Source organism: Saccopteryx leptura, chromosome 2, assembly GCF_036850995.1.
Source record: "Saccopteryx leptura isolate mSacLep1 chromosome 2, mSacLep1_pri_phased_curated, whole genome shotgun sequence".
NCBI classification, from domain to species: Eukaryota; Metazoa; Chordata; class Mammalia; order Chiroptera; family Emballonuridae; genus Saccopteryx; species Saccopteryx leptura.
In genome coordinates this window covers 176927540-176951845 of record NC_089504.1, presented here as the reverse complement: position 1 = coordinate 176951845, position 24306 = coordinate 176927540, and positions in this window count along the sequence as shown.

The window sequence follows — 24306 nt, the reverse complement described above, 5'->3', positions numbered from 1 at the left end:
TTAATTATATTTATTCTTCCTATCCAAGAACAAGGAATATTTTTCCATCTCATTGTGTCTTTTTCTATTTCTCTTAATAATGTCTTGTAGTTTTCGTTATATAGGTCCTTTACATTCTTTGTTATGTTTATTCCTAGGTATTTTATTTTTTTTTGTTGCAATCGTGAAGGGGATTATTTTTTTTGAGTTTGTTTTCTAATATTTCATTGTTGGCATATAGAAAGGCTATGGATTTTTGTATGTTAATTTTGTATCCTGCGACCTTACTGTATTGGTTTATTGTTTCTAATAATCTTTTTGTGGAGTCCTTCGAGTTTTCAATGTATAGAATCATATTATCAGCAAAAAGTGATACATTTACTTCTTCTTTTCCGATATGGATGCCTTTTATTTCTTTGTCTTGTCTGATTGCTCTGGCCAGAACTTCTAGCACCACATTAAATAAGAGTGGAGAGAGTGGACAACCCTGTCTTGTTCCTGATTTAAGGTAGAAAGTCCTCAGTTTTATGCCGTTTAATATGCTGTTGGCTGATGGTTTATCATATATGGCCTTTATCATGTTGAGATATTTTCCTTCTATACCCATTTTGTTGAGAGTCTTAAACATAAAATTGTGTTGTATTTTATCAAAAGCCTTTTCTGCATCTATTGATAAGATCATGTGGTTTTTGTTCTTTGTTTTGTTGATATGGTGTATTACGTTAACCGTTTTGCGTATGTTGAACCATCCTTGAGATTCTGGGATGAATCCGACTTGATCATGATGTATTATTTTTTTAATATGTTGTTGTATTCGGTTTGCCAGTATTTTGTTTAGTATTTTAGCATCTGTATTCATTAGAGATATTGGTCTGTAGTTTTCTTTCTTTCTGCCATCCTTGCCAGGTTTTGGTATGAGGGTTATGTTGGCCTCATAAAATGTGTTTGGAAGTATTGCTTCTTCTTCAATTTTTTGGAAGACTTTGAGTAGAATAGGAACCAAGTCTTCTTTGAATGTTTGATAGAATTCACTAGTATAACCGTCTGGGCCTGGACTTTTATTTTTGGGGAGGTTTTTAATAGTTTTTTCTATTTCCTCCCTGCTGATTGGTCTGTTTAGGCTTTCCGCTTCTTCATGACTCAGTCTAGGAAGGTTGTATTGTTCTAGGAATTTATCCATCTCTTCTAGATTGTTGTATTTGGTGGCATATAATTTTTCATAGTATTCTACAATAATTCTTTGTATATCTATGATGTCTGTGGTGATCTCTCCTCTTTCATTTTGGATTTTATTTATTTGAGTCCTGTGCCTTTTTTCCTTGGTGAGTCTTGCCAAGGGTTTGTCAATTTTGTTGATCTTTTCAAAGAACCAGCTCCTTGTTTTATTGATTTTTTTCTATACTTTTTCTGTTCTCTATTTCATTTATTTCTACTCTGATTTTTATTATCTCCTTTCTTCGGCTGGTTTTGGGTTGTCTTTGTTCTTCTTTTTCTAGTTCCTTAAGGTGTGAAGTTAAGTGGTTTACTTCGGCTCTCTCCTGTTTGTTCATATAGGCCTGAAGTGATATGAACTTTCCTCTTATTACTGCTTTTGCTGCATCCCAGAGATTCTGATATGTCATATTTTCATTTTCATTTGTCTGTATATATCTTTTGATCTCTGCGCTTATTTCTTCTTTGACCCATTCATTTTTTAGAAGTATGTTGTTTAGTTTCCACATTTTTGTGGGTTTTCCCCCCTCTTTTTTGCAGTTGAATTCTAGTTTCAAGGCTTTATGATCAGAAAATATGCTTGGTACAATTTCAATTTTTCTAAATTTTCTGATATTGTCTTTGTGGCCCAATATGTGGTCAATTCTTGAGAATGTTCCATGTACACTAGAGAAAAATGTATACTCTGTCGCTTTGGGATGAAGTGTCCTGTAGATGTCTATCATATCCAGGTGTTCTAGTATTTTGTTTAAGGCCACTATATCTTTATTGATTCTCTGTTTGGATGACCGATCTAGAGCTGTCAGCGGTGTATTGAGGTCTCCAAGTATGATTGTATTTTTGTTAGTTTTTGTTTTAAGGTCAATAAGTTGCTGTCTTATATATTTTGGTGCTCCTTGGTTTGGTGCATATATATTAAGGATTGTTATGTCTTCTTGATTCAACTTCCCCTTAATCATTATGAAATGACCATTTTTGTCTCTGAGTACTTTTTCTGTCTTGTAGTCAGCATTATTAGATATGAGTATTGCTACACCTGCTTTTTTTTGGGTGTTGTTTGCTTGGAGTATTGTTTTCCAGCCTTTCACTTTGAATTTGTTTTTATCCTTGTTGCTTAGATGTGTTTCTTGTAGGCAGCATATAGTTGGATTTTCTTTTTTAATCCATTCTGCTACTCTGTGTCTTTTTATTGGTAAGTTTAATCCATTTACATTTAGTGTAATTATTGACACTTGTGGGTTCCCTACTGCCATTTTATAAATTGCTTTCTGTTAGTTTTGTATCTTGTTTGATTCTTCTCTTTTGTTTTTCTATCATTTGTTTTTGTTTGTTTGTGTTCCATACTTCTTTCCTCTGTTGCTACCTTTTTTAAGTCAAGTGTTTTTGTGGTGGTTTTTTCAAGGGTGGTTACCATTAAGTAATGAAAAAGGTACCTACCATATTCATTGTAGTACCCTATCTTATGAGTATTTCTGCACTTCATCGTCCTTTGCTACTGTTAATCTCCATCCTCTCCCCCCTTTTTTTCCTTTGTTGTCACAGTTTAAGTTTGGTTTTATTGTGTTCTTGGTGGAGCTGTTACTTGTGGTGTTGTTTTCTTTTGTTCTTTGAATCTGGTTGGAAAACCCCCTTTAGTATTTCCTGGAGTGGGGGCTTTCTGCTGATAAATTTTCTCATTTTTTCTGTATTTGTGAATGTTTTTATATCTCCTTCGTACTTGAAGGATAGCTTTGATGGGTATAGTATTCTTGGCTGAAAGTTCCTCTCTTTCAGGGCTTTAAATATTGGGGTCCACTCTCTTCTAGCTTGTAGAGTTTCTGCTGAGAAATCTGATGATAATCTAATAGGCCTTCCTTTATATGTTGTACTCTTCTTTTCCCTGGCTGCCTTGAGAATGTTTTCTTTCTCATTGGTTTGTGTCATCTTTATTATGATGTGCCTTGGAGTGGGTTTGTTGGGGTTAAGAAAACTTGGTGTTCTGTTTGCTTCTTGAATTTGAGGCTTTAGTTCTTTCCACAGGCTTGGGAAGTTCTCGTCTATTATTTGTTTGAGTATATTCTCCATTCCATTTTCTTTCTCTTCTCCCTCTGATATACCTATTATTCTTATGTTATTCTTTCTGATGGAGTCAGACAATTCCTGGAGGTCTTTCTCGTTTTTTATTATTTTTGAGTTTCTTTCTTCTTCTCTCTGTTGTGCCTCAAGTTGTTTGTCTTCTATTTCACTAATCCTATCTTCTATCTGGGCTGTTCTGTTAGCTAAGCTTGTTACCTCGTTTTTCAGCTCATGAATTGAGTTTTTCATTTCTGTTTGATTTGTTTTTATAGTTTCAATTTCCTTGGTAATATATTCTTTGTGTTCATTGAGTTGTTTTCTGATCTCCCTAAATTGCCTTTCTGTGTTTTCTTGTATATCTCTGAGTATTTTTAAGATTTCTATTTTAAATTCTCTGTCATTTAGCTCCAAGGCTTCCAATATGTTAAGTCTTTTCTCCATAGATTTTTCCACATCTCTTTGTGTTACCTCTCTTTCTTTTGTATCCATAATATTCAATTTCCTCTTTTTTATTGGCATCTGAGGGTGGTCTTGTTGATAGCACACAGGCGAACTCCCTCCGCGGCTTGAATGAACGTCCCTGTGGTAGTTAGCTTTCTCCACACCCTCGTCTCTCAGATTCAAGTGATAACAGTCCTTTCGCTTTCAGTTTGTGTGGAACTCCGGAATGCTCCAAGGATAAATTTTTCTGTTTCTAGTTGATAAATTTGTTGTGATTTTGGGGAGATCTGTCAGACGCGCTGCTCACGGCGCCATTTCCGTGACGTCACCTCCATTTCTATGTTTTTATTTCTACTCAAAGAGTTGTCATTTTAGTTAGTAGAATTTTTTCCTTCTAAATGACATTGTAATAATTATTTGATAAAGGCAAATAAATAAAAAGAGAACTCATTTTACTTTTACATGAACAATTAAATATGTGTTTCTCACTCTGAGCTTCTCTAAAATTGTAATTAACTCCCTGTCTACCCATTCTGAATCTTCCAGCCTGAGAGCTAAATTCTTCCCCTGGATTATTAATTCATTCAATCCCCTGACAACTTTATGATGTAGCTGCGGTTATCAGCCCCATTTTAAAAGCAACTCACAAACGTTAAGTAATTGACTAATGCCTCACAGCTGGAAAGTGATGGCACACTTTTAGCCTAGGCAGTCCGACTCCACAGCTTAACTATTAAATGCTCCTCTCACCACTCCACAGGTATGAATAGTCCTAGAGATTCTGTAATCAGGGCTTGTCCTTGGAAGAAGAAATATAAGTTGAAACAAGCAAGTAAATGGCTTGGCATGAGACATTCTTGCTGATCTATTACTTAGTTCTTAGATTTTCTTCCTTGTTTCTGAGATATTTATAGACTGCATTTCTATTGTGTCCTAGGTTACTGAATTTTCTGTTCCTCTACCCAAAGTAAGTTTTCTGTAACCCTGCTCTGCCGTCAGACACCTGGAACCTGATGTGGTCTGGACCGTTTGCTGTCCACAATTGTCGTTTTGCCATTTTCCTTCTACTACCCTGCCATTTTCAGTATTATTTTTACAGAGACAGAGAGAGAGTCAGAGAGAGGGATAGATAGAGACAGACAGGCAGGAACAGAGAAAGATGAGAAACATCAACCATAAGTTTTTTATTGTGACACCTTAGTTGTTCACTGATTGCTTTCTCATATGTGCCTTTTTTATTGTGACACCTTAGTTGTTCACTGATTGCTTTCTCTATGTGCCTTGACCATGGGGCTACAACAGATCAAGTAACTCCTTGCTCAAGCCAGCGACCTTGGGTCCAAGCTGGTGAGCTTTGCTCAAACCAGATGAGCCTACGCTCAAGCTGGCGACCTCGCGGTCTCAAACCTGGGTCTTCTGCATCCCAGTTCAATGCTCTATCCACTGTGCCACCACCTGAAGAGCTATTTTCAGTCTTAACTGCAGATTCCTGCTCTATCTCTTTCTTGGTTGCTGTGGAAAAGCCAGTCTCTGGTTTGGACATTTTGTTCTAATTCCATACATTACACTGGCTTTTGGATCTCTAGATTTTTAGTACCTCTTGACCTTATTTGCAGAACAACATTTTATACACTTAGGACTGTGAACACTGAATTTGGTGGATGGTTTGGTTCTACACTAAAAGTACAGTTGCCTTTGTCACTATTGGTCACAATCTAGACATCCATTGGTTGGATGCATTCAGTCATTTATTTCTTCACCAAGTGTTCACTAAGCATTAGTCATGTGCCAGGAGTTGTGCTGCTGAGATAAGACCATGAATAAATTTGATTCCTGCCCTTATAGAATAGTTACAATAAACAGAAGTTATAGTAGTAAGCAGTAGTGTCAATAGTAAAAGATGTTTCCAGGAGGAAATAAAAAGTATAAAACTGTAAGGAGAGGACAGAACAAGGAAGTAATCAACTGTCTGCAGTGAGTCGAGTTTGAGCGGGGCTGTGAAAGTTATATGGTTCACCAGGTTGACAAGGGACGGGAGGGTATTACAACCAAAGAAGCAAAATTACCAAAGGCACAGAAGCATAACCAAAAGCTTAGGCTAGGACAAAGGGAATAGTGAGAGATGATATGGAAGAGGAATTTAGGGTTACATCAGGAAATGCCTCATTATGCCACGCAAAGTGGTTTGGGCTTTGAAAGGATTTAGGCAAGCCAATAACATGACGAGATTTGCCAGGTTTACCCACTCTTTAGGCTTCTTGCACGTCAACCTGCCATCAGTCTGGTAAGCACTGAGCAATGATTAATGAGCTCTGTGACCACCCAGAAAACATTCCTGGCAGCTGCAGGCCCCAAGATACATTTAGCAGTCTGCTTCCCTGGCAACACATAGGTCAGAAATAAGTGTATTTTTTTGAGAGTTCTGGGCTGCTTTAGTCATATCTCTTTTTATTTGCCCTGTTACTATATTATAGATGGTTCCTTCTTCTTCCTATGGATTATCTTCAGGGGTTGAGGTAAAGATTAATTGGTACAAAGAAGGTTTGTATTTCCTCAGTTTTGAGGTGAACTGAGATTGTGCACACACCAATTTCCATTAGCAAAAAGTGCAAGAATGTATGATTTTTCTGGTAAAATAACAATACTTTATTAAAATGGAAAATGACAATATGTTCTTGAGAATGGCATGCTGACAGGCCTTCAGATATCTTCAGCCAGCAAGGGACATTCATAGGGAGGTCCTGGAACTACCCTCCCGGACAGCAAACCTCAGGTTTATTGGAGAAAGCCAACCACACTTGGTAAATCCAGCCACTTTTATTTCCATGAGTATTTAACTGCATGTGTCACTTTGCTTCTTCTGACAGTATTGAAACATGTAGCACATTAGTTTCAGGGACTTACCAAGACAGTGCTATTCAGACAGAATCCTTTGGAGCAAATAGGAAATACTCAAGTCTAATTTTTGGAAGTTGGAGAAATGATGTCATTCTGAAACACCAGAAAACTGTACAATATTCTGCTCATTGGGGGCTTTCTAATCTAGTTTACAAGAGATGCTCTTTGTTGCCATATTTTCAAACATGAGAACAACATTTTCCTCATGATTTACAGTGATTGAAATTCCCACTACCTCAACTCAGGCCAAAGAAAAATTGTACAAGCAAGACAATATTGTTCCAAAAACAAGATACACATTTTTTTATTCAATGCAGCAATAACAAGAATTGAGTATCAAGACAATTATTTCCCTGGATTTAAAAAAAAAAAATAAATGTAGAGGCAGTTACAAGTAGATATGAAATGTTGTCTAGCAGAAGCAGCAGGGAAGATTTCACATTAAATAGTAACTATTTCTGAGACATTTTGGATGTCTTCTTGCACCAGTAATTGGAAATTAAATATTACCATATAAAGAAGAGACACCTGCTTGCAGCTTTGTGTTCTATTATTTCTGCTTCTATCCTTTGATGTTTGATTTCCATGTGCCTGGAATAATTCATGAGAATTACTTTAAAATTTCAGGGATAAAAGCAATGAGTAAGAGCTTGCTACCTGGAAAAATATTACATAGCTGAATTCTGAGATTAAAAAGAAACTTGGAAATCTTTCCCCTAGCACTATCTGCTATAAAGCTGGTATACAAAAGTGATGTTTTTAGAGTCAGAAGTCCTAGGCACAGGACTCCATTTCCATTGCTAACTTTGTGTATCTTTAGACACTTCATTCACTTTTCTAAAACTGTAAAATGATGTGCTGGGGGATGGTGTTTAATAATCAGTAAGGACCCTGCTAGATTTAATGTTCCATAATAACTTATGTCTTAGATTAAATACACATGTACTTAAAAAGAAAGGCAGAAATGAAGTGTACTTCTATTAAAACATTTAAAAATAAAACTTTGGAACAGAGTGAGGCTCATATGCAGGACTAGAGAAGAAACTGAGCCACAGCTTTGGGACAGTGAAGGTCTGTACCTGATACGGTCTGCACCCTGCCTCCTGGGTACCTGGCACTTGCAGAGGAGATTTTGACTCAGAAAGGACTCTTTCCTCCATCTCACAGACCTCAATTTCATGAATAATCCAGATCTTTGGGAACCCACTTTGTCTGCCCTGGAGAGCCAAGTCATTTCTGGCCTGAGAAGAAATACTGAAATTGAAGCTTGAGTAATGAAAGAAAAATATATCCTCCTAAGGTTCTGGGATGGGTGGGGCTTCATGGAGGTCCAAGGATAGAATTCAAGTCGTTCTAACTAAAAATTCTTTCATTTAATTTTTATTACATTGGAAATCATCCTTTGGCTAAATTGTTTTCAAATTAATAAGATCTAATTATTAACATATTCATTAAGGCAACTGGACAGTGGCTTGAAGTACTATTGTTGACAGTTTAATGAAATATGCTTGTCATTGTTGCCATGTTATAATGTCTAGAATAACTTTTCTTTGAAAAATATTAGGAAAAATATATTCTACCATAATGACTATAATTATCTCATTACAGATTGCTCATGTGAGGAAAAGCTCAAGTGAGAAAATGCCAAAGAAAAAAAGATACAATGAAACATGCAGATCATTTGGTTTTTACATTCATTACCAAACATTCTGGGACTAAGTGCTTCTTGGTTAGTAGTGTTCTTGCCAAAAGAAGCATAAATTCCACGAAGCATGTTTCCAATGTATATTAATCTACGTGGCTTTCAGGAGAAGAAAGCTCATTTTGAAAATGTTGAAATTTTACACATTTTTCATTTACAATCATGAGAAATTTAACAAACTAGTTCATGCACAAAAAGGAAATTACTACCATGGCATTAGATTCTTTTATTGAACTTAAAGGAAGAAATTACCTGGGTCACAGAAAAACTAGAACAAGAGACATTAACACTATTTGAACTCTTCATTCTTTTTCTACTGTGCTCATTTCTATCCATCTGACTTCATTAAACTGCTTCTGCAGATCAGATGCAGGATAATTTTTTAAATTAATTTTAATGGGGTGACATTGATAAATCAGAGTACATATGTTCAGAGAAAAATCTCTAGGTTATTTTGACATTTGATTATGTTGCATTCCCATCACCCAAAGTTCAATTGTCTTCTCTAATTGGTTTTCTTTGTATCTTTCCCCTCCCCGAAACCCCTTCCTCTCCTTCCTCCCACCCCATAACCCCCATATTCTTGTCCATGTCTCTGAGTCTCATTTTTATGTCTCACCTCTGTATGGAATCATATAGTTCTTAGTTTTTTCTGATTTACTTATTTCACTCAGTATAATATTATCAACGTTCATCCATGTTGTTGTAAATAATCCGATGTCATCATTTCTTATGGCTGAGTAGTATACCATAGTATATATGTACCAAAGATTTTTAATCCACTCATTCACTGACGGACACTTGGGTTGTTTCCAGATCTTCGCTATTGTGAACAATGCTGCCATAAACATGGGGGTTCATTTCTTCTTTACAAACAGTGCTATGATGTTATTGGAGTATATTCCTAAAAGTGGGATAGTGGGAAAGGGCAGTTCAATTTTTAATTTTTTGAGGAATCTCCATATTGTTTTCCACAGAGGCTGCACCAGTCTGCATTCCCACCAGCAGTGCAGGAGGTTTCCCTTTTCTCCACATCCTCGCCAGCACTTATTCTGTGTTGTTTTGTTGATGAGCGCCATTCTGACTGGTGTGAGATGATATCTCATTGTGGTTTTAATTTGCATTTCTCTAATGATTAGTGATGTTGAGCATTTTTTCATATGCCTATTGGCCATCTGTATGTCCTCTTTGGAGAAGTGTCTATTTATTTCTTTCGTCCATTTTTTCATAGTATTGTTTGTCTTCCTGGTATTGAGTTTTACAAGTTCTTTATAATTTTTGGTTATTACCCCTTAACAGAAGTACTGTCAAATATATTCTCCCATTGTGTAGTTTGTCCTTTTATTCTGTTCTTATTGTCATTAGCAGTGCAAAAGCTTTTTAGTTTGATACAGTCCCATTTGTTAATCCTGTCTTTTACTTCACTTGCCTGTGGAGATAAATCTGCAAATATATTGCTGCAAGAGATGTCAGAGAGCCTACTGCCTATGTTTTCTTCTAAGATGCTTATGGTTTTACAGCTTACACTTAAGTTTTTTATCCATTTTGAGTTTATTTTTGAGAATGGTGTAAGGTAGTGGTCTAGTTTTATTTTTTTGCAGGTAGCTGTCCAATTTTCCCAACACCATTTGTTGAAGAGGCTGTCTTTACTCCAATGTATGCTCTTACCTCCTTTGTCAAATATCAGTTGTCCATAAAGTGTGGGTTTATTTCTGGGTTCTCAGTTCTGTTCCATTGATCTATATGCCTGTTCTTATGCCAGTACCAGGCTGTTTTGAGTACAATGGCCTTGTAATATAACTTGATATCCGAAAGTGTGATACCTCCCACTTTATTCTTCCTTTTCAAGATTGCTCAGGCTATTCGTGTTCTCTTTTGGTTCCATATAAATTTTTGGAATATGTGTTCTATATTTTTGAAGTAAGTCATTGGTATTTTAATCGGTATTGCATTGAATTTATAAATTGCTTTTGATAATACAGACATTTTAATGATGTTTATTCTTTCTAACAATGAGCACAGTATATGCTTCCACTTGTTTGTATCTTCCCTGATTTATCAATGTTTTATAATTTTCCAAGTACAGGCTTTAATCTCCCTGGTTAAATTTATTCCTAGGTACTTTACTTTTTTGGTTGCAGTGATGAATGGGATTGCTTCCTTGATTTCTTTTTCTGACAGTTTATTGTTAGTGTATAAAAATGCCTCTGATTTCTAAGTATTAATTTTATATTCTGCCACCTTGATGAATTCATTTATCAGGTCCAGTAGTTTTATGACTGAGACTTTAGGATTTTCTATATACAATATCATATCATCTGCAAATAATGATAGTTTTACTCCTTCTTTTCCTATTTGGATGCCTTTTATTTCTTTTTCTTGTCTGATTGCTGTTGCTAGGACTTTCAGAACTATGTTGAATAAGAGTGGTGAAAGGGAGCAACCGTGCCTTGTTCCTGATCTTAATGGGATTGCTTTTAATATTTGCCCATTGAGTATGATGTTGGTGGTGGGTTTGTCATAGATGGCCTTTATCATGTTGAGGTATGTTCCTTGTATTCCCACTTTGCTGAGAGTTTTGATCATGAATGGGTGCTGGATTTTATCAAATGTGTTTTCTGCATCTATTGAAATTATCATGTGGCTTTTCTCCTTCCTTTTGTTTATGTTATGAATCACATTGATTGATTTGTGAATATTGTACCAGTCTTGCCTCCTCAGAATAAATCCCCCTTGATCATGGTGTATAATTTTTTTCATATATTGCTGGATCCGGTTTGCTAATATTTTGTTGAGGATTTTAGCATCTATATTCATCAGGGATATTGGCCTATAATTTTCTTTCTTTGTGTTGTCTTTGCCTGGTTTTGTAATCAGAATTATACTCGCCTTTTAAAGGAGCTTGGAAGTCTTCCTTCCTCTTCAATTTTTTGAACAAGCTTGAGAAGGATAGGAGTTAGTTCTTTGAATATTTGGTAGAATTCATGTGTGAAGCCATCAGCCCCAGGACTTTTCTTTTTTGGGAGTTTTTTGATAACTGTTTCAATCTCATTTGTTGTATTGGTCTGTTTAGGTTTTCTGATTCTTCCAAATTAATTTTTGGAAGATTATATGTTTCAAGAAATTTGTCCATTTCATGTAGGTTGTCTAGTTTTTTGGCGTACAGTTCTTCATAGTATTTTCTTACAATATTTTGTATTTCTGTTGTGTCAGTTGTTATCTCTCCACTCTCATTTCTAATTTTATTTATTTGAGTCCTCTCTCTCTTTTTTTCTTGGTGAGTGTGGTTAAGGGTTCATCGATCTTGTTTACCTTTTCAAAGAACCAGCTCCTGGTTTCATTGATCCTCTGTATTGTTTCTTTAGCATTTATGTCATTTATTTCTGCTCTGATCTTTATTATTTTCTTTCCTCAACTACCTCTGGGCTTTACTTGCTGTTCTTTTTCTAGTTCTTTTAGATGCAGGATCAAGTTGTTTATTTGAGCTTTTTCTAGCTTCTTACAGTATGCCTGTTATGCTATGAACTTTTCTCTCAGGACTGCTTTTGCTGTGTTCCATAAATTTTGAGTTGATGTATGCTCGTTATCATTCATTTCTAGGAATTTTAAAATTTCTCCTTTGATCTCATTGTTAACCCATTTGTTATTTAAAAACATGCTATTTAGTTTCCAAGTGTTTGAGTATTTTTTAGTTTTTCTGTTGTGGTTGATTTCTAGTCTCATGCCATTGTGATTGGAGAAAGTGCTTGATATGATTTCAATCTTCTTAAAGTTGTTGAGACTGCTTTTGTGCCCTAAAATGTGGTCTATCCTAGAGAATGTACCATGAGCACTTGAAAGAATGCATATTCTGCTGCTTTAGGGTAAAAGGTTCTGAAGATATCTATTAAATCAAGTTGATGTAGTGTGTCCTTTAAGTCTGCTATTTCTTTGTTAGTTTTCTTTCTTGAGGATCTATCTAGTGATGTTAGTGGGGTATTGAAATCGCCTGCTATTATACTATTGCTATTGATCTCGCCCTTTAAATCCATCAAAGTCTGCTTTACATATTTAGGTGCTCCTATATTAGGTGTGTAGATATTTATAATGATTATCTCTTCCTGTTGGTTTGCTCCCATTATTATTATGTAGGACCTTTTTTATCTCTTACTATAGCCTTTGTTTTAAAGTCAATTTTGTCTGATATAAGTATTGCTACCCCAGCTTTTTTTCATTTCCATTTGCTTGAAATGTTTTTTTCCATCCTTTTATCTTCAGTCTATGTACATCTTTTGTTTTAAGATGTGTCTCTTGTAGACAGCTTATGTATGGGTCCTGTTTTCTTATCCATGCAGCTACCCTATGTCTTTTGATTGGATCATTTAATCCATTTACATTTAGGGTTATTATTGACATGTAGTTGTTTATTGCCATTTTATTCTTTAAAACTATATGCCTTTTTGCTATATTCTTTTTCTCCTTTGATCTGTTTACAACAGGCCCCTTAGCATTTCTTGCAGCATTAGTTTGGTTGTAGTGAATTCCTAGAGGTTTTTTTTTGGTCTGGAAAGCTTTTTATTTCTCCTTCAATTTTAAATGCTAGCCTTGCTGGATAAAGTAGTCTTGGTTGTAGGCTCTTGTTCTGCATTACTTTGTTATTTCTTGTCATTCCCTTCTGGCCTCAAGTGTTTCTTTTGAGCAGTCGGGAGTCATCCCTATGGGGCTCCTTTGTAGGTGATAGTCTTTTTTTCTCTAGCAGCTTTTAATATTTTCTCTTTATCACTTAGCTTTGGTATTTTAATTATGAATTCTCTTGGTGTAGATTTTTTTGGGTTTCTATATTATGGAGTTCTCTGTGCTTCTTGAACTTGTGAGACCATTTCCTGCCTTAATTGAGGGAAGTTTTCAGCTATGATATGTTTGAACAAAGTCTCTATCCATCATTCTTTTTCTTCTTTTTCAGGAACCCCTATGATGTGGATGTTATTTCTCTTCATGTTGTCACAGAGATCTCTTAGATTTTTCAGACTTTTTGAGTCTCTTTTCTCTTTTCTGCTCTGCTCTGTGCCTTCATTTATCTTGTCCTCTAACTCGCTGTTTCGATTTTCAGCTTCATCCATCCTGCTTTTAATTCCTTCCATTGTGCTCTTCATTTCTGATATTGTATTTGTCATTTCTGACTGATTTTTTTTTATTATTTCAATGTCCTTTTTTATATTTGCTATCTCTTTATTTAGGTGTTCGTAATGACCATCTATTGTTGTTCTAATATCTTTGAGAATCCTAACAATTGTTATTTTAAACTCTGCATCTGGTAATTTGGTTACATCTGACTCATTCAGGTCCTTTTCTGTAGTTTTCTCTTGATTCATTTGTGTTGCATTTCTCTGCCTCCTCATTTTGTTGTGTAAAAGATGGTTTCAGCCACTGGTGTCCACTGGGTGTGGCCTCTGTGTTCCCTAGGTTTGGTCTGTCTGCAGGCCCACCACCCCCTCTGCTGTTGCTGCCTAGGGCTTTTGGGTATGGACATTGCTGGTGCCTGCCCACTGGGGCTGTTGCTGTGGTTTTTGCCTCTCCTTCATGGGAGTGGCTATGATCATGTGCTGAGTATACAAGTCTCAGTGGTCTTTGCCTTCACCACCCCCCCTCAGGTGGCATTATGCTTGGCCCTGAGGGCAGGGGTGAGCACCTTTGCTCAGCTGCGGGTCTCCACCTGATTCTGGGCTTTCGCCCTGCCCCTGCAGGAGGAGCCCACTCATGGGATGGCTGCAAGCCTTGGCTCCACAGGGTGGGCAGAAGAACAACATTTTTCTTGTTTATATTTTAGATGATGGAAAATATTCTCCCAAACACACTCATGTTTTTCATAATATAGATAAGTTCAGTAACCCAGAAAAGATCTGATTTTTCTCTATAGTCCAGTTCCAAAATTCCTAGGCAGGGATCCAATTGACTAGTGTGAGGGGAGGTGTCTATGCATAGACAATTGTGAGCAGAGTTAATATTGTAGAAACACAGTTACTACTGATGCTACTAGTGGGTAAAAGGGATAATGTAAGGTCTTAGAAATGTATTGGTATTATTTGCCATTACTGCATAGAAAGGTACTGTATACCCTTACCTTGCTCCCAGCCCCAAGGTATAGGTACAGTGTTCTTCTCTATACACAACTCCAAAAATATCTTGCTTGAAAATTCTCTAACTTTTCCAGGTGAAAACTCAAACAGTGGGATTTGGGCCCCATATTATACTTTCCCTGCATTTTGATATAATGATCCAGGCAATAATTCTCTGTAGCCAGGATTTTGAGTGATGCTTAGTTTTATTTCAGTCTCAATCACTTATCTATATGGTTCCTCACATTATGTAACATATCCAATAAACAATGGTGAGAAGAAAAGCAACATAGAAATGGCAAGACATAAGTGAATAAAAGAATGACAACATTATACATTGATCACTAATTCAGAGCATATCTTGATGGATAGGGATACAAGGTAAATTATAGGATGAGCAAATAAATGTCTTGTGCATGCAAGTTAACATTCTTCTTTGGAAGTGAAGTGAATTCCGAATTCCTAATTATTCCACCACTGACTGGGAGGGTTTCCTAAATTTCTCTTCAGGAACTGCATTCAAGGTTGGATTAATCACTATCATAATTTACTTCTTGCTAGTGCCTGTACTTGGGTCCTGCCTTACTGGGTTTTCTGGAAACACAGAACTTGGTCACATGTCGAATTTCATTTTTGAGAATTCTATTTTTAAATAACTAATGAAAAAAATATTGTTTACTTGTATTCATTGAATCCCTAAGCCTGAACTGGGACTTGTGAGCTCTCTAAGCACAGGTTTATTCGAGCTCCAGCTGAATGTATTTTCAAAGGGAAGGTCATCAATGTGTCAACCCTATAGTACTGGTATTTGGGAGGGTGTCTTACATTTTCTGTGACCTCCCAGGTATGTGCATTCGATTTCTAGAATTCAACTTGTTCAAATTGCAGAGTGGAATATGAGTGAGAATTTGATTCTTGCTATTCAGCAAGGTAAAAGATGATCATACCTCTCCACCTGCAGGCTGGTCAGAAGCAGAGGTGACAAACATGTGCTATTGTCCTTGAGTGGCTTCAGACGAGCCACCTTGAAATGAACATTATTTTTCTTGTAAAAAATCCTCAATGAAACCTGAGTAAAGTAGCCAATAATTCTAAAATATCCTGACATTGACTATGAAGCCCCCTAAAAGTCTTGGACATAGCTACAAAGAATATGAGATAGATAACCAACTGCTCTGCTACCACAGCTATAACAATTCTCCTCCTGGTCCTAGATAAGAGATTCCCACTATCCTCACTCTACCGCCACTCAGCCAATGTCTGCATTTATAATTCTTTCTTGGGTAAACAAATGGTGTACATCTACACAATGGAATACTACTCAAACAATTAAAAACAAACAAACAAAAACAAAAAAACACCTGAATGAAGATTTGACTCGATGCCAAAGTATGGATGTCAAAAACATTATGCTGACTGGAAAATATAAGACATGAAAATACATACTGCATAATTCCATTTATATTAATTATAAGAGGAGGCAAAACTAATTTATGTTCATGCCAGTCTGAAGGCGATTGCCTCTGAGAAGGGGGTGGAGAACTTCCTGGAGGGGACATATGTCTTGTTTTTGTTAGCTGTTACATAGATGCTTACAAATGTGGAAACTTCTCAAACTGAGCACTTAAGATCTATGAATTTGTAATTATATGAATCATATCTCAATGTTTTAAAAAGCAATGATCTTTTCATTAGAAGTAACATAAAACTTATGTCAGTTAGCTTCAACATAAAAAAAAATGTGGGGTGGGGGCCAGATTGTATATAGACATTTGAGAGCATTTCAAAGAAGACAAGAAGAATGTATTTGAGCCTAAGGAATGAATTGAAACCAGGTATTTGAACGATCTCGGGACTCTCAGTCTCTCACTAAGGCTAATCTTAGCACATCTGCTTTATTTTCCTTTCTTCTCTGTACCTTCCTCTATTCCTTAGTGGAAAACAAAGATGACAGCAGTTCCTAAGTGTTACGTGTAACAGGATCATTCAATCCTTTATTCATTCAGCAAATTTATATTGATATTGATTGCCATCATATTTCTAATTGAGGGGTAACGAGGTAAGAAGTAAGTAAATATACCTTAATATAATTTCAAGTAATAATAAGACATAAAATAAAGGGAAAAGATAATAAAAGTCCAAGTGACTTGAGTGGGGAGGGGAGGGTGCTGCTTTAGATAAGGTCGCAAAGGAAAGCTGAAACTTGAGTGATGAAAAGAAGACTGTCACGGGAAAATTGGAAAACATTTCAATCTTTAGGAGGAGAAAATGTAAAGTTTTTGAGACTGGAATGAACATGCCATATTTCAGAGGTAGTTCAGAAGTAGAAAGAATACTGAGGCTGAATGAGGAGTAGAGTGATAAAAAGTGAGGTCAAAAAGGTAAGCAGAAGCTGTCCTTGAGGGCTGTGCAGACACAGATAAAGATTTAGTTTTCATTTTAAGAGCAATGGAAAATCATTGCATGGTTTTAATCAGGGGAGAAATACAATCTGATTATATTTTTAAACCTAAGATAATAGACTCTGAGTAGGTAGTTCTGATATCTTTTACTTAAATTGATGCTTTTAAGTTCTTAATTATAGATCCATATTCCCCCAGAGAAAAGAACAATTTTTCCAGTGTGGATCAGGTGTCTGTTCCTTAGTTCAATGGCTGTGGCCATTGAAGAGAATCATGTTACAGAATCACGGTAGTGCCGACTAAACTATATGTTTAGAGAAAGAAGAAATTTTAGGAAAACTGTGATAGACAGGCAGTCTATAAGTGCTCCCTTTACATTCCCATGTGAAAACTGAAGTTCTCTGTGAGTTATTTGTTGTACTGCCAAGGAGATACGTGACATAAACTGGAGAGGCTTCAAGGAATCCATGCTTTGGAAATAGGAAAAGTGGTCTCTGCCTTGGTCTGTGGTTTGTGTCTCTGTCGACATCATCCACTGCAGCAGTGTGGCTGCTTTGCTTAATATCTTAGAGGAATTGGCCGATGTACCATTTTTCTTCAGTCTGAATTGGATGGAATAACTGATGCCTCCAAATGTAGATAGTTACAGCTTTCTTCCCTACAGTTTATTCAATGGCATGGGATCAGGTTTGTGTTGTTAACTGCTGCATCCAGAGTGAATGGCATATAGTAGGTGCTCATTATATTTGTTGAATATATAAATTATGGTGCCATTAAAATTTATTACTCACTTTTGTTTTATGTCTATTCTGGAAACTGCAAGGAAATTGATGTCTCTGGGTTGTTAAAAAGAAAAATACAGTGTCTTTAACTGGAAAAAAATGTTGGGACACTATGGTTGGAAATGTTTGGCAGCGCATGTGGGTTTTTTTGTTGGCTGAAGATAGAAGCTCTACACATCATCATGGTTCATTGAAGTCATTATCTTCCCTATTCTCTGCTATATCCTTAAAGCCTAATAGAGGTCCAAATACATAGCAAATCATTAATAAGTATTTACTACATTACTTATTAAAAATATGTCAAAATGTAATGATGTCAAAGATTTTTGCCAATTAGGTTGAAATAAGCCTTTTTTACTGCTAGGCTATTGTCACCTTTATGGAAGATAGTATTTCTTCAAGAAGGTTGAAGAAATTGGAAACAATATAAATTTCTTTTTTTACAATGTGCAAAAATCTATAATTTTCCAGAGGTCAAGTCTCAAAGGCCTTCGTTGAACCTAAAGAAGAAATTTCACTTTCACTGAGTATTAAAGAAAGTTCTAAGTTTGACAAAAGGAGGCTCATTTATAGACCTGGATTGTTTGGTGGCTATTTGGCCATGCTAATTCAGCAACTTTCTGTTTCAATGCCCTGCAGTAACTAACATGCTGCTAAAGTAATCTCTTTCAACAAAATTGTTCCAAAAGAAAATGAAGGCAGAGTGTTCTGTGAGCTGTTCTAATACCAAAATAAAGAATTTTGTAAAATGCAGGTTCCGAAGCAACAGAAGGAATTGTGGTAAATATATATATATATTTGTATCTTACACATTTCAGAAGAGGTTATCAAGAACTTTCAAAGAATCCTCAGTGAGCCTTTGACTCTAGAATGTTAAGAACATTCTAGATGAAGCAAGAATAAAACCTTATAGACATAGACAACAAAGGAGGATTGCAGAAGGGAAAAGGGATGGGGGAAAAGGAGGTTGCGGGGGAGATAGATGGTGATGGAGGGAAACTTGCCTTGGGGTGGTGAACACACAACACAATACACAGAGATGTGTTATAGAATTGTACAACTGAAACCTGTATAACTTAATTAACCAGTGTCACCTCAAATAAATTCAATAATTTTTTTTAAAAGTACTACTGTTACCCCATTTAATTTACGGATGAAATCACACAAAGTTTGAAAAGGACTCTGCTACAGCTTCTGTCGATAATGTCCATTTTCCTGTCCTATGAGGGGCTATAAATGAAGCTGAAGAAGAAAGAAAAATAGGCTTTGGGCCAGGTACCCTGCATACACACACACACACACACACACACACACACACACACACACACACACATATATGCAATGTTGTCGTGACCAAGTTTTGAGGTTCTGCTGGCTAGAGAGTGGTCGCTTCCCCTTCTTGAGCAACTGATTAAGTTCACACCCCAACCACTCACCTTAAGCTCTCATACTCCAGGCCACTATGTAATAGCCTTAATTACCCTCAGGCCATATATCACACAGCAAAGAACAGACTCTGTGAGCTGTCACTTGAATATTCAAATTAGCCCATCCACAGACAGCCCATAACACCTAACTACCCCCACCTGGCTTCCCATACAAAAGCTGCCCTCTACAGTGCAGCATGCTGTACTGTGTCCCTGACAACATGGAGCTGTAAGTAATTAAGAGTTCTGCTTTTTACCTATCCAAATGTCATCATGCTGTGTCCCTTCATGAAAATAGTCTTTAAGTCTTAGCACCCTTACAGTAATCCAGTGAAAGTGTCACGGTTTCTGTTTTGCAGATGAGCAAACAGCCTCAGAGAAGGTAATAAAGTCACCCCAGTTTAGCAGTCTGTTATTGGTAGAGCTGGCACCACAACCCATATCTGTTGTTATAATTCTACACCTGGTCCTAGAGTGAGTTTTAAATTTAAAAATTTATATAACCCCTAAATAGTATATATTTCAATGATTGTTCTAGATTCCTTAGATTTCTTTCTTTTTTTTTTGTATTTTTCTGAAGTTGGAAACGGGGAGGCAGTCAGACAGACTCCCGCATGCATCCGACCAGGATCCACTTGGCATGCCCACCAGGGGGCGATGCTCTGCCCATCCGGGGCATTGCTCTGTTGCAACCAGGACCACTCTAATGCCTGAGGCAGAAGCCATGGAGCCATCCTCAGCGCCTGGGCCAACCTTGCTCCAATGGAGCCCTGGCTGCGGGAGGGGAAGAGAGACAGAGAGGAAGAAGAGGGGGAGGGGTGGAGAAGCAGATGGGCGCTTCTCCTGTGTGTCCTGGCCGGGAATCAAACCCGGGACTCCCGCACGCCAGGCCAATGCTCTACCACTGAGCCAACCGGCCAGGGCCCCTTAGATTTTTAACCACAACTGAGAGAGAGAGAGAAACATAGAAGCTGAGAGAAAAAATATCTATGTAATATTTGGTTAAGAAAAAATGACTGTTGTAGGATTGGGTAAAAAGGTGAAGGGATGAAGCATACAAAACTCATAGACAACAGCACAGAGATTACCAGAGAGAAGGGGGCTTGAGGTAGGTAGAAGAGGGGATAAATGGTGATAGAAGGAGACTTGACTTAGGGTAGTAAACACACAATACAATATATAGATGATGTATTCTAGAATTGTACACCTGAAACCTATATAATTTTGTTAATCAATCTCATCCCAAAATGTTCAGTAAGAAAGAAAAAACAAAAATATGACTGAAAAATATATAAATATCAATAATGATAATAATGAATATTCATTAGTAATCAAATAAGCTTATATCACTTTAATATTTATCATGAAATAACATATTTTTTCTCTTTATAAATCAAAAACAAAGAAATAAAAGATATCAGAAAGTTGTAACTAAAAGGATACGTATCTTGGCCATGCAGAGGTATACTAGCACCAGCACTTACGAGCTGGCAACCTATTGCCAAATTTTTAGGAAGTTTGCAAGCCAGTTGTTGTAGAGTTGGGAACTCGTGATTGACCGTGGTAGAAATACTTACACCATGGCATTTGGCAAACATTACAAACCAGGGCTTTAATTCTGTACCTAGAGAAACATATAAGCATATCAATGCCACCATATACATAATGGTGGAAAAAAGAAAAGATTGATACTTAACTATTGGAATTGTTACTCACTGTGATTGTAACTCATATTTTAAGTGAAAAAAATCTTTTCTCATTTCTCACAATAGTCTGTGAGTTTTCTGAGATCAGGCCTGAGCATTCCCTAACACCTAACTCAGTTTATGACACATAGTGGCCACTCAATAAATACAATTGAAGAATAAACACAACTCAACTCAGAATTGATTTATAGAAATATAAAAATAGGTCAACCCAAAGGAAAATATTTTTGTTTATGTCAATAAGGTTAATTATGTCTTTCATGGCATTGAGGATTTACCACCTACTTCCTTTTAAAGAGGAAAAGAATAAGCAAAGCTTGACCCGAAACAGGAGGAATTGATGGATATAGGACATGCTTAATCAATATGGCAAGTCGACATTGATTGGTTCTCAAACAGAAGTAGCCATATCCAGCTCAGAGAGAAATGAATGCTTCATCTGTAGTCACCTGGGGTCTCCAGAATTCATGGCCCCTGCATTCCTTCCACATCACACCTACCTGCTCTCTGCTCTGCCTCACACTGCCACCCCCAGCAACCATCTCCAAACTCTGAAAGGTCATAATGAAAAATCTTTGTTCCAATGACCTGCCTTCTGCTTCTGTATCCTTAGCCCTCACAAAAATTTTAATAAAAGTCTTTTTATCTGAAAGTATTTTTTCCATTTCAATTTATGAAATTTGGTTTCTTGCAAAAGCCAGACTGCTTTTGTGTCCTTACTTAAGGTGTTTTCTGAGCAAGAACAGTCTGTGTGCATGGATGTTAATGACTAGATCAGTGTCTTAGGAAGTTAAGTCCATTTGTCACATAAGAAGAATAATACTCATCAGAGAACGCTAAAGAAAACTAGGGGCCCTGGCCGGTTGGCTCAGTGGTAGAGTGTCGGCCTGGCGTGTGAAAGTTCTGGGTTCGATTCCCGGCCAGGGCACACAGGAGAAGCGCCCATCTGCTTCTCCACCCCTCCCCCTCTCCTTCCTCTCCGTCTCTCTCTTCCCCTCCCGCAGCCAAGGCTCCACTGGAGCAAAGATGGCGCGGGCCCTGGAGATGGCTCCATGGCCTCTGCCTCAGGCGCTAGAGTGGCTCTGGTCGCAACAGAGCGATGCCCGGGATGGGCAGAGCCATCGCCCCCTGGTGGGCGTGCGGGGTGGATCCCGGTCGGGTGCATGCGGGAGTCTGACTGCCTCCCTATTTCCAGCTTCAGAAAAATATAAAAGAAAAGAAAAAAAGAAAAACTAAGGAAGGGGTAGAGAAAATGACCAGCTATCTAAAGTAAGGGGAAATGCTGCCCGTGATTCTAACTGATAAAAGAAATCAATTAAGCATTAAATAGCAAATATATGGCAGAGCATAAATTATAGCCAGAATGTATGTTTCTTTTGTCCCTAGAAGTTAACACACAAAACCCCATGACCTCCCAAAACAATAAATTCAGTTCTGGTTATGATGCTTGTTTCCTTGTGAATGTGGAGCAGTTTCTCCAAGTGACTCAATTGCATGAATCTTATTAAAGTAAGGTCGCAAAGAGCTGAGGCAAACTGCAGCCGAAAGTAGGAGGAATGAAGAGCAAGGTGTGGAGGACTAGGAATTGAGCAAGTAGCAGTGCAGAAAGGAGATTATGTAGTTAATACTAGTTGTCTTTCTTTTCTAAAGTGCCTCAAAATTTATCAGCAAAACCTCTCCCTCTGCCTGCACTTTCACATAGCAATTATAGCAATTTCTTAATCTCAGGAGGATGCCAGTATCTTCAAAAGCAACAAAACCTGTTTTAGAATGATGTTATAGGCTTGTAAAATACTTTTTAAAGCCCTCCTAATAGTGCCAACTAAAGCAGATTCCACTTTAGAGATACTATCATATTGTATATATTTGACATACTTAATTAGAGCAAGAATTTAAAATACAATTTATTTCTGATGAAGACAAAACAGAAAGTATGTTACATGATGATTGAAAGGAAGCCAAGAAAAATAGTTTGTTTGTTTGTTTGTTTTTAGTACTTTTTGCTGTTATTAGAAGCCATAAAGCTCGGGAGGGGGATATATAATCTTAAATCTGAGTAGGATCAAATAAATCTGATGGCTTTCTCTATGTGAGAGGTGGGACGATGGCCTAGAAACCTGTTTTGTTTGACAGGATGAGATATAGAGCATACCAATTTAATTGGTATAAAGATTGAAATAGTTGCACTGAATTATCCCTCTGGGGCGATTTTAATGCCAAGATATCATAGATTTCCACCCAGCTAGATAAAACTTCTTGAAAAGGGCAGTTTCTGTCCTGAACACCAAGACTAAAAAAAGTTAAGAAAGAATAAATTCATGCAAACTTAGAGTTGTTGAAAGTTTAAAAAAATATGTCTACATGTACAAAGTGGCCCATGTATTCTAATTGGATAGAAATTCCACAAACCTCTTCAGCAAGAACCCCATCTCAATCAGGCATGAAAATGCATAGTCATATGAAAATAAAACAGAAAATAGATCTTAAAGGAATTGCATTCCCTGAGGTGGTTTGATGAATCTCTGAAGGTAAGCCAGGTCCCTTCACTTTGCATAGGATCAGCAGAATCTATGGAAGGAACTTGAAAGATTAATGACATTATAATTCAACGGCATAGGGATTGCCAACCATATTTCATTCATTATCCACTAAATTAGTGAGACAAGGGACTGCCAACAGGCAGCAAAACAATGTAAAGGGAGATAAAAGCCCATGCAGAGTTACTTGCTCACTAATCACTCTAAAAAGAAACCTGTCACTGCACAGTGCAATACATACATCAGAGTGAGAAATTTTGCCAAAGATTCCTAAAATAACTTAAGCACAAAACATTTTTATGAAGTTCTATTTTCCATAGAAACTGCAGACATGCTCTCCTTACTCATGCATAGAACAGCGATGGCAGTTCCATGAGTAAGGGCTGTGCCTTTTTTAGTGGGAACCCATCAATTTCCAATCCCTGATTTTATTTCAGCACCACAACAGCACTCTGAGATATGAATATTGTCCTGGTGTGAAAGAGAAAGACAGGAGGTCTTATAGAATAACAATGGCCCTCCAGCCGGCAGGCAGGGAGCTAGAACCCATGTCCTCTAGAGGCCTCTCCGAGCTCCCTTAGAAAGTGCTCTAAAGTGGTGCTTCTCAAATTGTCCATGGTGAAAAACTTAAAAAAAAAATTCAATGTGTCACTTCTGTGATGATGCACTGATTAATAGAAAAAAGGAATTCCAAGGAAAATGAATTTTTAATAAAGCAGACATACAGATTTAAATATTTTAGAATTAAGTTTAAAAGATGTAAAGATACTATGTCCAACTGCTATAAAAATAAATGTTTAACTTTGGTTACCATGGCAAACTAGTAACAGATGGTTCCTGGGCCAACATCAGTCCATAGTCCACATTTTGAATCAATAGTATTGTGATGAAGAGCTGGTTCGATTTGATGTTGACAAATCATGAAAAAATACGGAAAAACTCCTACCAGTTTCAAAATGAACAGAAAGATGAACTGAACCCAATTTCAATCAGCCACTCATTTGTTACCTGGATTGTCCTCCATGGAACATTTCCAGAAGGTGTCAACATTTGGAGACTACATGGTGTAA